The sequence below is a fragment of the Ochotona curzoniae genome, unplaced genomic scaffold, assembly GCF_017591425.1.
Source record: "Ochotona curzoniae isolate NIBS_2020 unplaced genomic scaffold, NIBS_Ocur_1.0 scaffold_4505, whole genome shotgun sequence".
Classification (NCBI taxonomy): Eukaryota; Metazoa; Chordata; class Mammalia; order Lagomorpha; family Ochotonidae; genus Ochotona; species Ochotona curzoniae.
In genome coordinates this window covers 39,284,956-39,297,145 of record NW_024467118.1, presented here as the reverse complement: position 1 = coordinate 39,297,145, position 12,190 = coordinate 39,284,956, and the positions used below count along the sequence as shown (strand labels likewise).

The 12,190-nt window shown below is 40.3% G+C and overlaps 1 protein-coding gene and 1 long non-coding RNA gene across 2 annotated transcripts in view; one reads left to right on the top strand and one right to left on the bottom strand.

Moving 5' to 3' along the window:
• Positions 1-12,190, bottom strand: part of GALNTL6 (polypeptide N-acetylgalactosaminyltransferase like 6) — a 726,107-nt gene that overhangs the window by 141,633 nt on the left and 572,284 nt on the right. The window lies entirely within an intron of this gene.
• The window catches only part of LOC121146413, a 399,682-nt gene that overhangs the window by 90,314 nt on the left and 297,178 nt on the right, over positions 1-12,190 (top strand). The window contains exon 3 of the long non-coding RNA XR_005882213.1: positions 4,472-4,724. This is a non-coding gene — a long non-coding RNA (uncharacterized LOC121146413). The remainder of the gene's footprint in view (positions 1-4,471; positions 4,725-12,190) is intronic.

The following is a 12,190-nucleotide window of genomic DNA, read 5'->3' as shown; positions in this document are numbered from 1 at the left end:
CCAGTGTTCTTTGTGCTGTTTCAAAATCCCCATGCCTCTGTGTCCTGTACTTCTGTGTAATGGGCTCTCGTTGCTAGAGGGCAGTGTTGCACTTCTCTACAGCTTTGCATCGCGAGTACTTAAAACAGTGCCAACCACGTGGTAGCTGCTCAAGAAATGTTGCTGTAGAAACAAATGAGGTTAACAGGGTGAAGGACTTAAAATTGTGGAAGGGAATGATGCAGGTCTGCACATCTTTTATGGGATTTACTATGTGGTAATGAGCAAACAGAAGAGAGGAGGAATAAGGGCTTAGCTAGTAAACCTGTTGTCTAACATGCTGACATGATGCTGGCATCCCATATGGATGCCAGTTCAAATCCTGGTTGCTTTACTTCCAATCCAGCTCCCTGCTAATGCACTTGGGAAAAGATGGCCCAAGTGCTAGGTTCCTACTTCCACATGGGAGACTTAGACTAAACTTTGGCTGTTGGTTTTATGCTGGCCCAACCCTGGCCATTGTTGCTATTTAGGGAGTGGGCCAATGAAAATATCTCTGTCTCTCCCTCCCTCTGAAACTGTGCCTTTCAAATAAATAAAATCCATCTTAAAAGGATCCAATTTATGGATTTAAAATTAACTTGAAATATTTGAGCTCAGTGTGTAGATACATTTTGTTTAATGATCAGCTGATGAGGAATCAGGAAGTGCCTTGAAATTACCCATAATTCTAATCACTAAAATTTTAAAATACATATCAAAAGTTATACTTTCATATCTTCAAAAGGAGGGCATCAAAGAAACAGGGATCTTTACTATGGTGCTTTTAAATTTATTTTGCAGGTTTTTTTTTTTTTTGAGTGTAGTTCCCTTATGGAAAATCTACTTTTAAGAATATTAATATATTTGAAAATGTATTCAGACTTTGCTTCTGATTGTGAAGTCTGAGCTGGTCTCTTACTCATGCAGGGCAGGAAATCCAGTCTTTAGAAATTTGACTGTCAATATTATGCGTGTTTTGTTTAAAATCTTCTGAAAAAATTGCAAATGTTCACATCAAAAGAAGCTTTGTTTTTCAGATCTTGCCTAGAAGGATCTTATGAAACACATCAGGATATTATCCCTTCTGTTTTGAAAAAAAAAGGAAGGGATAATTTTTTTTTCTGGTTAGAAGTTTTAAATTTTGTGATATTTATACAAAACTGTCTTTGCCTCAAAGGTAATTTGATGTTTTGAAAGAGGTATTCTATTTTCAGGGCTAAATAGGGCTGCTAGAAGTTTTACCTAATTCATTTCCTGTAGGATTTGAAGAGATACCAGCTCTATGCTTCTGAAAGACCTTTAGCAATGATGAAGGTCTCTCAGATTGTGGTATTGTTTCAGATATTAGAGATACACATTCATACAGATACACACTTCACTGTCTTTATACCTCTCTACTGCTTTGGGTTTATAGTGATTCATGGTTTATTCATTAAAAGTGCGAGAGAATTTTTACTTAAATTAGTCAAGCTTCTAGCTCAAGGCCAGTATGGTGTTCAGACACTACAGGTGTTAACATCTGAGGATTCTGCACTCTCACCAGTGTTATGTAACCTTGGTAGTGTCTGAGAATTAGCTTAGCAACTTCAGAGAGTGTCTAAAGTCTCCTTTAGTCTTTGCATCCTCAGTGGAACGCCAGGTTTGATCCCTCTGGCATTCTTCAGTGACAGTTAGACACCGTGTTGGGTCTCAGGTCATGTCTGAAGCCCTGGATGACTCTCAAAGCATGCGCTTTTACCCAAGGAAAATAAAGATTTATGGCTGTAGAATTCTTTTTATCGTGAACTCTCTGTGCAAAAGTCTTCAATAGCTACTTCTAAATTTAAAGACAAAGCTGATCCTTTTAAAGCATATAAATGAAACAGAATGTAACTTAGTTAAGCTTTGCTCCCTTTATTGGCAGATTCTCTAGCTGGTTAATCTAAGTAGAGGATGCATTGATTTATTCCCTCTGGTGATGGGTTAACCTAATTACCTGTAAATTTCTCTAAATCCTAAATTTAATGATTTCATTTATTATGATTATAGAAAAAAGTATTTCTCAAAGGGTAAATAAGATGTCTAGTATGGTTTTTGGTAATTAGGTTACTGGTTTACATACACCAGAAAAAAATAATTACAGCTAAGGAATAGTGAGATATGAGAGCAAACAAGCAGTTTCTAAATTATTGAGTTTAATTTTTATTAGCAAATCTGCCTCATTTCATTTCCTAGAAAATTAGATGTTTAAAAATGACATTTTTTCCTCGTTACAAATCAAGGTCTTTGATGGGAAACAAAAAGAAACCTACATAATTTAAACAACACGTTTGTTAAAAGAGCCAGTGGTGGCTCACTGAATTGCCCAGGTATAGGAAACAAGTGGAAAAGCAGAGACTGAAGTCATGGCCAAGAATGTGCTGAACAGTCAACCACGTACATCTCTGAACGTGCGGTTCATTGCTCTGCTGACCTCTGTTCAGTGACCCTTGCTGCCACCTTGCTGGGCTCCTGAAACCACCCCCAAATGCTCTGCCACTGTGAATAAGCTTTGTCTCCATGCCTGTGGCCAGTTCTTCCACAATTTAGAAGCATTGATTGCTGTCCACTGCATCACAAGTGCACCATGACAAGTAAGCAGGCAGGAGGGAAGGATTCAGAACTTAGAGCTTATCCTTCGCTGTATCTTAGGTTCCCATGGTGAGATTTCCCAAACTGGGCATTGTGTTTCCAGGTTGTGCCAATATTGAGAAATGTCCACTAGACTGAGATCCTCTCCTGGAATCATGTCTTTCCACAGCACATACAGGAACAATAACACAACGCAAATGCTATGAGATTCATGCCCTCCATGCTCAATTCTGGTGTCAGTAATGGCCCTTGGAATCTATTGGAAATGACAGCATCAGAAGAGTGTTGACACAGGCCATGATTATGGGGGATGAAAGCTTCAGTGTTTCTTTTTGCTGTGATTAAGTCCCATAGAGGGTCAGTCATCTAGGATGACTGTGCCGTCTCAGTTATATTTCTCTGGCTGTTACTAATCCGGATTCTTCATCTTCTTTTTTGGGGGGGTGGTGTGTAGAATTGCCTTTATTAAAGGGAGGTATATTAAAATAGGAAAAGCTAAAATTCATGTTTAGTGAGTGTACTTTTTATTGACCGTAGAGGTAAAATCTTAGGCATCAAGGTCAAAATGTAGACTCACCTCTTATTCTAATTTTTGTTCATTTAACAACAAATGTTTACAGAATGTCTTCTCTATGTATAGAGACCTGTTAAAAGGTTTATTGTTTTCATTTCCATATATAGACTCTTATTGTTATGGTCATTCACTGGCTTTTACTCTGATTTTATCTTTTTTTTTCCACTTTGAATATTTTTGGATAAAACAGCGAAAACACAATAGTAACTATAGATTATCAAAATTACAAATGATCTATAGGAATAAAAGTGTCAGTGGCTATTTACTAAAGATATTGAGTTTGGTACCATGGGGATATAAAGATGAAGAAAATCCAATCCTAAACTGAAAACATGGTCTTTGAAATCATTTTATTGATTATGGGACACAGACAGTTGAGAGCCATCCTAATCTGTTACATGCTTTTTATGAAAATCAACATATAATAGGCCAGAAGGATTTTTTTTTTCCTGTACTTTGATGATTGGTAAAATTCTTTTTCACAGGGGTAACTTTCCCTAAGTAAAGTAATCAAGACACATGATTTGCTAATTGATGCACAGGGAAATGCCTTAATGAATTAGTGAAGCAGTTGGCTCAGGTGTATGTCTCCCAGGGACAGAATACAGAATTACAGTTTAGCAATTAGACTGTCAGTATTCCTTACCCAGTTGACCATAATTAAAATAATTTTATTCTTGGTTTGGTACTGGGAATTGAAACTCACACCTCAGTTACCTGGTAAAAGATATTCAAGGCTAATGGTATAAGATATGTAGGTTTTAAAATGCTAACTGTGTCCTTCTAAATATAGAATTCCTCAATCATTCATGTCTGATTAAAGTTGAATTTGACTAATTGATAATGGCTCTTCAATTAGGTAAAAGCATATTTTATTTAGAAATTACATTTATTTACATCGATTTTTCTCCTTTTCAAGATGTTTGGGTTTCTGTATCCAGTTTGACCCAACTGCCAGAACTTAGAGGAGGCAATTACAAGGTTAACTGACAGTCATTCCCCAAATACAGGTCGATAAAATGCATCCTTTGGAGAACTGTACTGGATAAAGTATTAGTTATAAAGAATATGCATGAAACTTCCGTAGTTCACATAAGGGCTTCCATGGAGGCGTTTAACTGGGTGTGAACAAGGAAAATGAAAGCTGACAGCTTGTGAGATCATGATCTCGCCTGACTGTGGTGGGCACAAGAATTTCTCCAGGTGGGAAAACTTATTGAAGTGACATTCATTTCAACTACTTTTCTTTTCTGCCTGTCATTGCAGAAGTAAGGCCAGGCTGTGCTGAATGAAGTCGGGCAGAATGATGGGCTGTGGCTGTCTCCTGCCGCCTGCTTGCTGAGAACTGGAATAGACACAGCCCTCAGTTCCTTCGGAGGCCTGGGGAGGAGACAGAGCTGTTCTGTTGTTAGCCCTGCCAGACCACTGCAGGGATGCCACGGCCCCTGAGCAATCAGTGGCTTCAGTTGCGAAGACCGCACCATGAGGCGGATGCTGACTCCTCATCAATCCAGCTGAGGTTTGTAGAAGCCTGTTGAGCAGAGCATACCTTCTGTGGTCTCTAAGCTCAGCTTCGGGGGAGTCTATTGTACAAAATCCGACTTTGGGGTCTGTAGGATTTCCTAGGAGACAAGGTGGTCTTGGAGGAAATCCCAAAGGTCCTATTTTCAGCACAATCAGGCACTATAGAGATAAGCTTATGTGGAAGAGTCCAGATCAGTCCTGTCTGACTCCTGACTTGTCTTTTAGTTTGGTCTTACTTTTCCCATTTCTAGTCCACAGTCACAATTTGTCATACAGTTTATATCATATTCCCTTTTTAAAAACAGGATTTATTTTATTTTATTTATGTGAAAGGTAGAATGACAGAGATGGGCAGAAAGAGAAAGCAATCCACTGGTTCACTCCTCAAGAGGCCTGAACAGCTGGCGCTGGGGCCGGCCAAAGCCAGGAGCCAGGAACTCCATGCGGGTCTTCCATTTGGGTGGCAGGGACCCCAGTCACTTGGACCATATGCTGCTGTTTTCCTGTGTGAAGCAGCAGGGAGCTGGAGCAGAAGCACAACAGGGAGCACTCCAACTGGACTGACAGGCATTGCAAGTGGGGCTTTAATGCACTGTATCACAATGCCAGCCCCATATCTACTTCTTGTGCCGTATGTGGACTGTACATTGCATTTTTGGTTTTTAACACTGACAGTCACTGCCTGTAATGTCAATCCTTTTTCCAAACTGGGGCCTTGTTCTTGTCCTAGAGCTGTCGGCATGGCTGTCTCCATGGTTCTGCTCATACTGTCAGCATCTTGAATGGCTCTGCTTTCTCTTCAACCACTGCAAAGCCTTCTGATCCTCCAACAGCTAAACCAAGTGCCAGCAATCCCGAGGAGTAGATGTTAGCTTATATTGTTTGTTTTTCTTTCCCTTTAGATTCTTTTACCAAGAGAAAACCCTCTCTCTATGCAATGAATGATGAGAATGCATCACAATTGGCTTATTGATTGGTCTGGAAAGATAGGATGCAGACACGAAACTGCTTTATTTCTCTTCCATCGCTGCTCTCACGTGCTTTCTGTCAGGTTATCCTTTCCTATTTACCTGGTGATACCTTGAACAGGTTCTAGATCTTTAAATACTGGTGAATTCAGCCAGTTGAAGACCTTCTTCTTATGCACTAAAATCCTGTTGGAATGAAAATATTTATTTTTGCTAAATTGGAAACATTTTCCTCCCTCTCCTTCAACACAGAATCAGTGATGGCTCTGGAAAAAGTCATGAGTGAGGTGGAGTATGGTCCTTCCATTTTCCTTGATTTACCTTCCCTCTTGGCTTTTTGGCCCCATTGAGGTTGGAGCTAGAAGTATCAGGGCAAAAGGACTACTGGTTGTTTTATTTCACTGGTGCTCCCTTGTAGCTTTCCTTTGGCGGTTGGGTTTCTTATGTCATGCCAGGTGACCAGATGCTGCCTTTCCCTTGGGGTGCTTTTGTTGAACATTTTGACGTGATTAATGCCATCTTGGGCTGGCTATTCTGTTGGTTTCATCTTCCTCAATTCCTGCCTTAGAAGCATAGCTATCATTTTCTTTTCTCTATCAGTATGTTCTGTTGGACAAAATCTCTCAAAGAAATCTCAGGATAACCCTCTATCCACTTGAACTATGGGAAGCCTCTGCATCTTTGTTAAATGACATCAGTAGCAAAAGCCACAGGCAATGCCACTGTGTCATGGGTAATTGCATCCCTCTGCCTGCCTTTGAATCCTGCCCCAGAGGTAGACACTGGCTTTCTTCATACTTTCTACAATCCTGAGCCAGTGAAGCTCCCAGTATCTTGTACCCAGCAACACCAACATGACCCAGGGGAATCTACACTTTTCCATAAACTGGAAGAAGTTGAGAGCCTGAGGCAACCTTCTCGTAAATCTTCTTCCCTATTCCATACAAAGGATTATTTGGAATCTTTGCTCTTGAACTACGGCTGGAGAAGGAGACTCCTCCCCTCTATCATGGATACTTAGCATATTTCTATAGAAAAATGAAGGCTTGTTTTTTAATCCACTGTCTTGTTCTGAAGTTTTAATGATACAATCTCTCAGGCAAAGACCTTTTTGCCACTCTATTGCCGAAGAAGGGGATTCTTGCAAGAGTTTCGCCTGGCAGCTTTCTTCAAGGGGATGAAAACCACACTGGAAACAAATGACTGGCACCTGGTCAAATGCATCCTTGTTTCCCATCCTATGGGGCTCACATGAGAAAGATCAGAGACAGAAAGAAAACAAGGAGGCAGAAGGCTGCTGCAGCTGAGTGGAGTCTGAAGGCAGGTTGCATCCCCCCGTATGTCCGACCCTTTCTGGAATGCTATTGGGTGATGAGAAAGATGCCTTCTTTGGTTTCCCTGCTAAACGCTTTCTGGTATCCACTGACAGCAATATTTTCAGCATGACAAATGGTTGTAATTTCTCCCTTAAATTACAGTTTTCTACAAACTGTCAACACAAGGTCTTCAGAATTATTGAGAAGAGAAAATATTGGGCACTTTAACTTAAAAATTTTGACTTACTGAAAACTGGAATATGGGTGCAATGGACATTTATTATTCTGACAGCCCCCACGAACACATTCACACACACATAGATGCACACACACACACACACACACACACACACACACACACACTCATAACATGGTTGCTCTATGAGGCCGTTGATCACTGTTCCTTTCCCTACCCTGGCCAGCAGTGACGGAGGCCGGAGCAGCCAGCCTGGGACACAGAAGGTCCTTCTTTGATTTTTTTCCCTAGAAGGGTCTCACGGAGGGCACAGTTTTTCTTTCTGATCTCAGAGGTCTGTAAGTTAGTGAGACAGCCCCACTTGCGATCATTGTCTCCTATCTAGTAGAAATACGTGGCTAGGACAGAGGAAGCCACTCAGCAGAAGCAGAGATGAGACAGAAGTGTGTCTCTGGTTGAGGTTCAAGACTCAGGTTCAGCTGTTTCAGAAGCACAGCTCTCATCTCTCTTGCTGCGAGATTGCGTAAGCCCAGTGTTCCCCGGCCACTTAGGCTGAGTATGAATTAGTGACAACAGAAGCAGTCAACCTCCCACGGACTAACTCTGAATCAGCTCCACTCTGCAACTGGTAGCTCTGGAGAGTAAATACACACCTGCACGATCACACAACTGGGTAGCTTAGCAACTGCACAGTTGGAATGTCTATTTTATCAGACACAGACCATTAAACCGGAGTCTGTCCTGAAGTTAACAAAATGTGTTAAACTAGGAGAAACGTAGAAGCTCCTAAAGCATTAGATCCAAGTTGTGTTATTTTGCATGCTGGTACAACATTGAATGCTAATTGATGGAACCACATATAATTAAACTCTGCTTAGCATCCTTGATCAACTTTGTAAGTTATCAGTTCTTCATAATCACCACACATTGTTCTCTGGAAAAAAGCATATTCTAATTATATTGATTTTACATTATAGACCAATAGTTGTTTGTGGGGAGAAAGTAGAGTCAGACAGACTTAGTGGTGAATCTCAGGTTTGCTACTTACTTGTGTCTTACTGCAAAATCCAAGATGCAGAGAAATAAATTCCCCAACATCAGAAGTCTGGTGAGTGGCTACATGGTTCTCTTGCAGCACCAACTGCCCACACTGAATCTATTCTCAGGGCAAAGTACAAGGCTCACGGTGGTCTTTATGCTGGCTGCTCTGACAATGGTTTATACACTGGCTGGCTTATCTTGTATTTCTGGCTGAAGTGTGAGATGAGGGTGCTAGAAGATTGGGTTCTGATGAAGGACTTCTTCCCAGTTGCAGACTTTGGACTTTCCTGTTGCGCCCGTACATTGTCACAGAGAGAGAGCTTTGGCCTCTTCATTCTCACAATTGTGGTACTCATCTCTTCTTTCTGAGGCTCTTCCTCTTGCAGTATTGTCTGGCCCAGACAATATTGCAAGTATTGCAGATAATATTGCCCAGTATTGTTTTGGTAGATTCATCTCCAGCAGCTTGTGCCAGCATCAGCTACATATTTGGACGGATCTGTTGGTTATGATTGCTTGTGTTTCTGCTTGTGTTTCTCTCACAGAATGAGAGAGCAGAGACAAGCCATGCTCATTGCTGTGCTAAGGTTCTTCAGGATTGTACATGAACTTCAGCCTTCACAACTTCATGGCGGGTGTCCATTGTTTACAAAGGCTTTGATTCTATATCATGCTTCCATTCACATCTGCTTCACAAGCCAGCCATTACTTTCCATGTATCTCCCAAAACTACCCTTGGTAATCCTCGGATCTATGTTTTTTTCTGCCTCTGTGTCCTGTGTAACGGAGAACAACAGGGGACCTTCTTCAAGAGACCGCTGTTAGATAAGGATTTAGTCCATACCTTTATATAATGCCACAGTGGGGGTTCTTGGTGGATTTATAGTCATGGTTTATTTTGTCATCCTGCAAGTTCATTCAGTCTGTATGCTTTTCATTTTTATTTTCAGTGTGCATTGCTTTTAATTTGCAAAAACAAAGATCTTGACCTCATGTCAGTGCTTTCTTTCAAAATCATTTACCTTTGTTCCAGCAGGTGGCAGTATAACACAAGCACAAGCATGAGCAGCCTGCTGAGTATTTTAGTATTACTTCAATCTTAGAGTAGTAAGAGTCCTGTTCTGAATTATGTTTCTACCACAATTCTAAATTAAAAATAGGATCTCTGTAATGATTAGATTGATAATCATCTTTTTTTTTTTTTACTACTGGTGATGTTGTGTATTAGGAAAGTTTAGCCTTAGTTGTTAGGTGTTTAAGGATTTCTTTATGCCTGACATCTTAAGCTATTTTAATATGTGTACTTGTATTGCTATATTTTAAAATTTAATTTTGATACAGTTATCAGGGCTATAATGTGACATCAGTTGAAAAAAGTAGCCTTTCTGTGTAGTTTGTTTGGGTATGTGTAGATCCTAGAAACGGGTGTATTTGTGGGAGCATTGTCTATCAGAGAGTTTTTTTGGCCTTCTAGAATTAAAGCTTATTTCTTAGACTCAGCATTACATGCAGAATTAGTTTTCTTTCTTCTCAGATTTTGTTTAATTGTATAAAACTGTTAAGGATTTTCTCACATAAAATTGGAAGGATGTAGTCATTAGATCAAGAGGAATTATATGTTTGAGAAACAAAGAAGCAGTTTTCGGAATGTGCCTCGTTAAAATTCTATTTGCTAAGAAGCAAAGATTAGAATCCCATCAGCAAGTCAGAAATCTTTAATTTACAGTATGTATCTATTACTTTTTATTCTCTGAGAAGACAATGAGTAAGTAGCAAAATGTTCAGTCACATTAACAAATACTCAGAATTTATATTATTCCTTTTATTTTTTCAAATGTGCATTTGGACTCCTTCGGTATATACATTTTCATGTTACTTGTTTGAAAGGCAGAAAGGCAGAGCTCTCCCACCTGCTGTTGTATTTCTCAGATACTTGCGAGAGTCCAGGGCTGGGCTAGGAAGAAGCTGAGAGCCCAGAGCGCGGCTTGGGTCTCTGTGTGGTGCGTGGGCCATCATCCGCCTTTCAGGATGTGTGTTAGCAGGAAGGCAGAATCCACGGTGGACACAGTGACTCAAATGAGGCTTGCTGATACGGATGGGAATGTCTCAAGTTGTGTGTTAACTGCTGTGCCAAATGCCTGTGTCTATTTTAGATTCTAGAGGCAAAGAGAATCTTTGTGCTGTGAATTCTAATCCTTGCGTCCTCATTTACCTTCAAATAAAGGATTTGCCTTCTTTTTTCCATTGTGTTTGCCAAGAGAGTTGATCCGATGCTCTTTATTCCTTTCTTATTTATACTGACTTAACAACTAAAGGTGATCAGATCATAATTTTAATGAAGACTTTGATTGGTTTACAATATTCTATTTGTGGATAATTGGTTTGGGGTATCTTATTGGAAGTGATTGTTTCCTGATGAGGGAGTCAACTGTAGCGTCTAGTAAGTGGACGGCATGGGTTAACAAGCAAGCTACTCTTCCAATATTTTATATGGAAACTTGAAGACAATTGACAAAATTAGAGAGTTTGCAGGAGGCTGGGTTGGAGTGTTTCAGTGTATTTTATTCATAAACAGAACCATCTTTCCTTTCTAATCTGAATGTCGAATGTACAAGTAGAGGGCTACTTAAGTTTTATTACATGACCTGTAAGTGCAAGAATGCATTGAGAAGTAATAGCTGTGTGGGGATATAATACTTTTGAAAAAATTATCACTGACAAATTTTGTTCTTTGTAATTCTTGTTGCATTTGGCTTTCTGTCCATTGAAGTTTAGGCTTCTGTTACTTCAGAGGAAAGCAGTGTCCCTCTGTGAATAGGAAAGTCATCTTTCAACTTGACTTTCTGAATATCATAGCACAGAAGGAACAGGACTCTCATTTACCAAAGCAACAGCAAGAAGGGAAAAAAGCTTTGTTTATTCCTGAAAATCAAATTTGCAAGACTTTAAACCAGCTTTTATGAGAGCTTGTAGGTGGAATTATGGTTTGGAGATTAAGGACTCAGATTAGTACTAGAATTCTAGAACAAAAAGGAATTATCAGCATTTCCTGTCAATAATCCATGTCTTGGGTCCAGTGTGATTGCTCAGTGGCTAAATCCTTGCCTTGCAAGTGCTGGGATCCCACATAGGCACCAGTTCCTGTCCAGGTGTTCCCACTTCCCATCCAGCTCTCTGTTGTGGCCTAGGAAGACACTGGAGGATGACCCAAAGCCCTGGGACCCTGTACCAGCATGGGTGAATTTTAAGAGGCCCCTAGCTCCTGGTTTGGACCGCTTTAGCTCCAACCATTGCAGCCACTTGGGGAATGAACTAGTGGGTTGATCTTTTTCCTTCTGACTCCCCTTTTTCTCTGTAAAATCTGCTTCTCTATTAAATATAATAAATACATCTTAAAATATTCATGTCTTCCAAGCATAAAGCCCAGTATCTTATTGTGCAGATAAATTCAACAGTTTCTTGGTGAGACCATCTCCGGTCTGAAGGTAGAGCCGACGGAGTATCATCCCTATCAATTAAAAGCCCCGACATTACATCAGTAACACTTTATAACGTCATGGACTTGGGTACATCGAGCACTTTGGTATCAATGGGGTCTGGATACAAATCCTTCCAGCAATAGAGGGGTGGTCAAACTTTTAACTGGCAAGGTCAAAGACTCATTGCTGTTCACTGAGCCTAGATTCAGGAAGGATAATCCATTTCTCATCCTTTGACATTCTTCTCTTGGGAATGGTAGTTCAAGAGCTAAAGGGATATATTTTCTAATGGCTGCAAACCTCTTGTAAACTAGGGTTTTCAGACTGCACAAACACTTCTGCGGCTGCTGCTCAGGCCTGCAGCCTTCCCTTCTTGGCTTTCTTTTCCTGAGAAGATCTTGGAACTAGGAACTTAAACAGTTATTTATTTTTAATGGAAAGTCAGATACACAGAGAAGAGG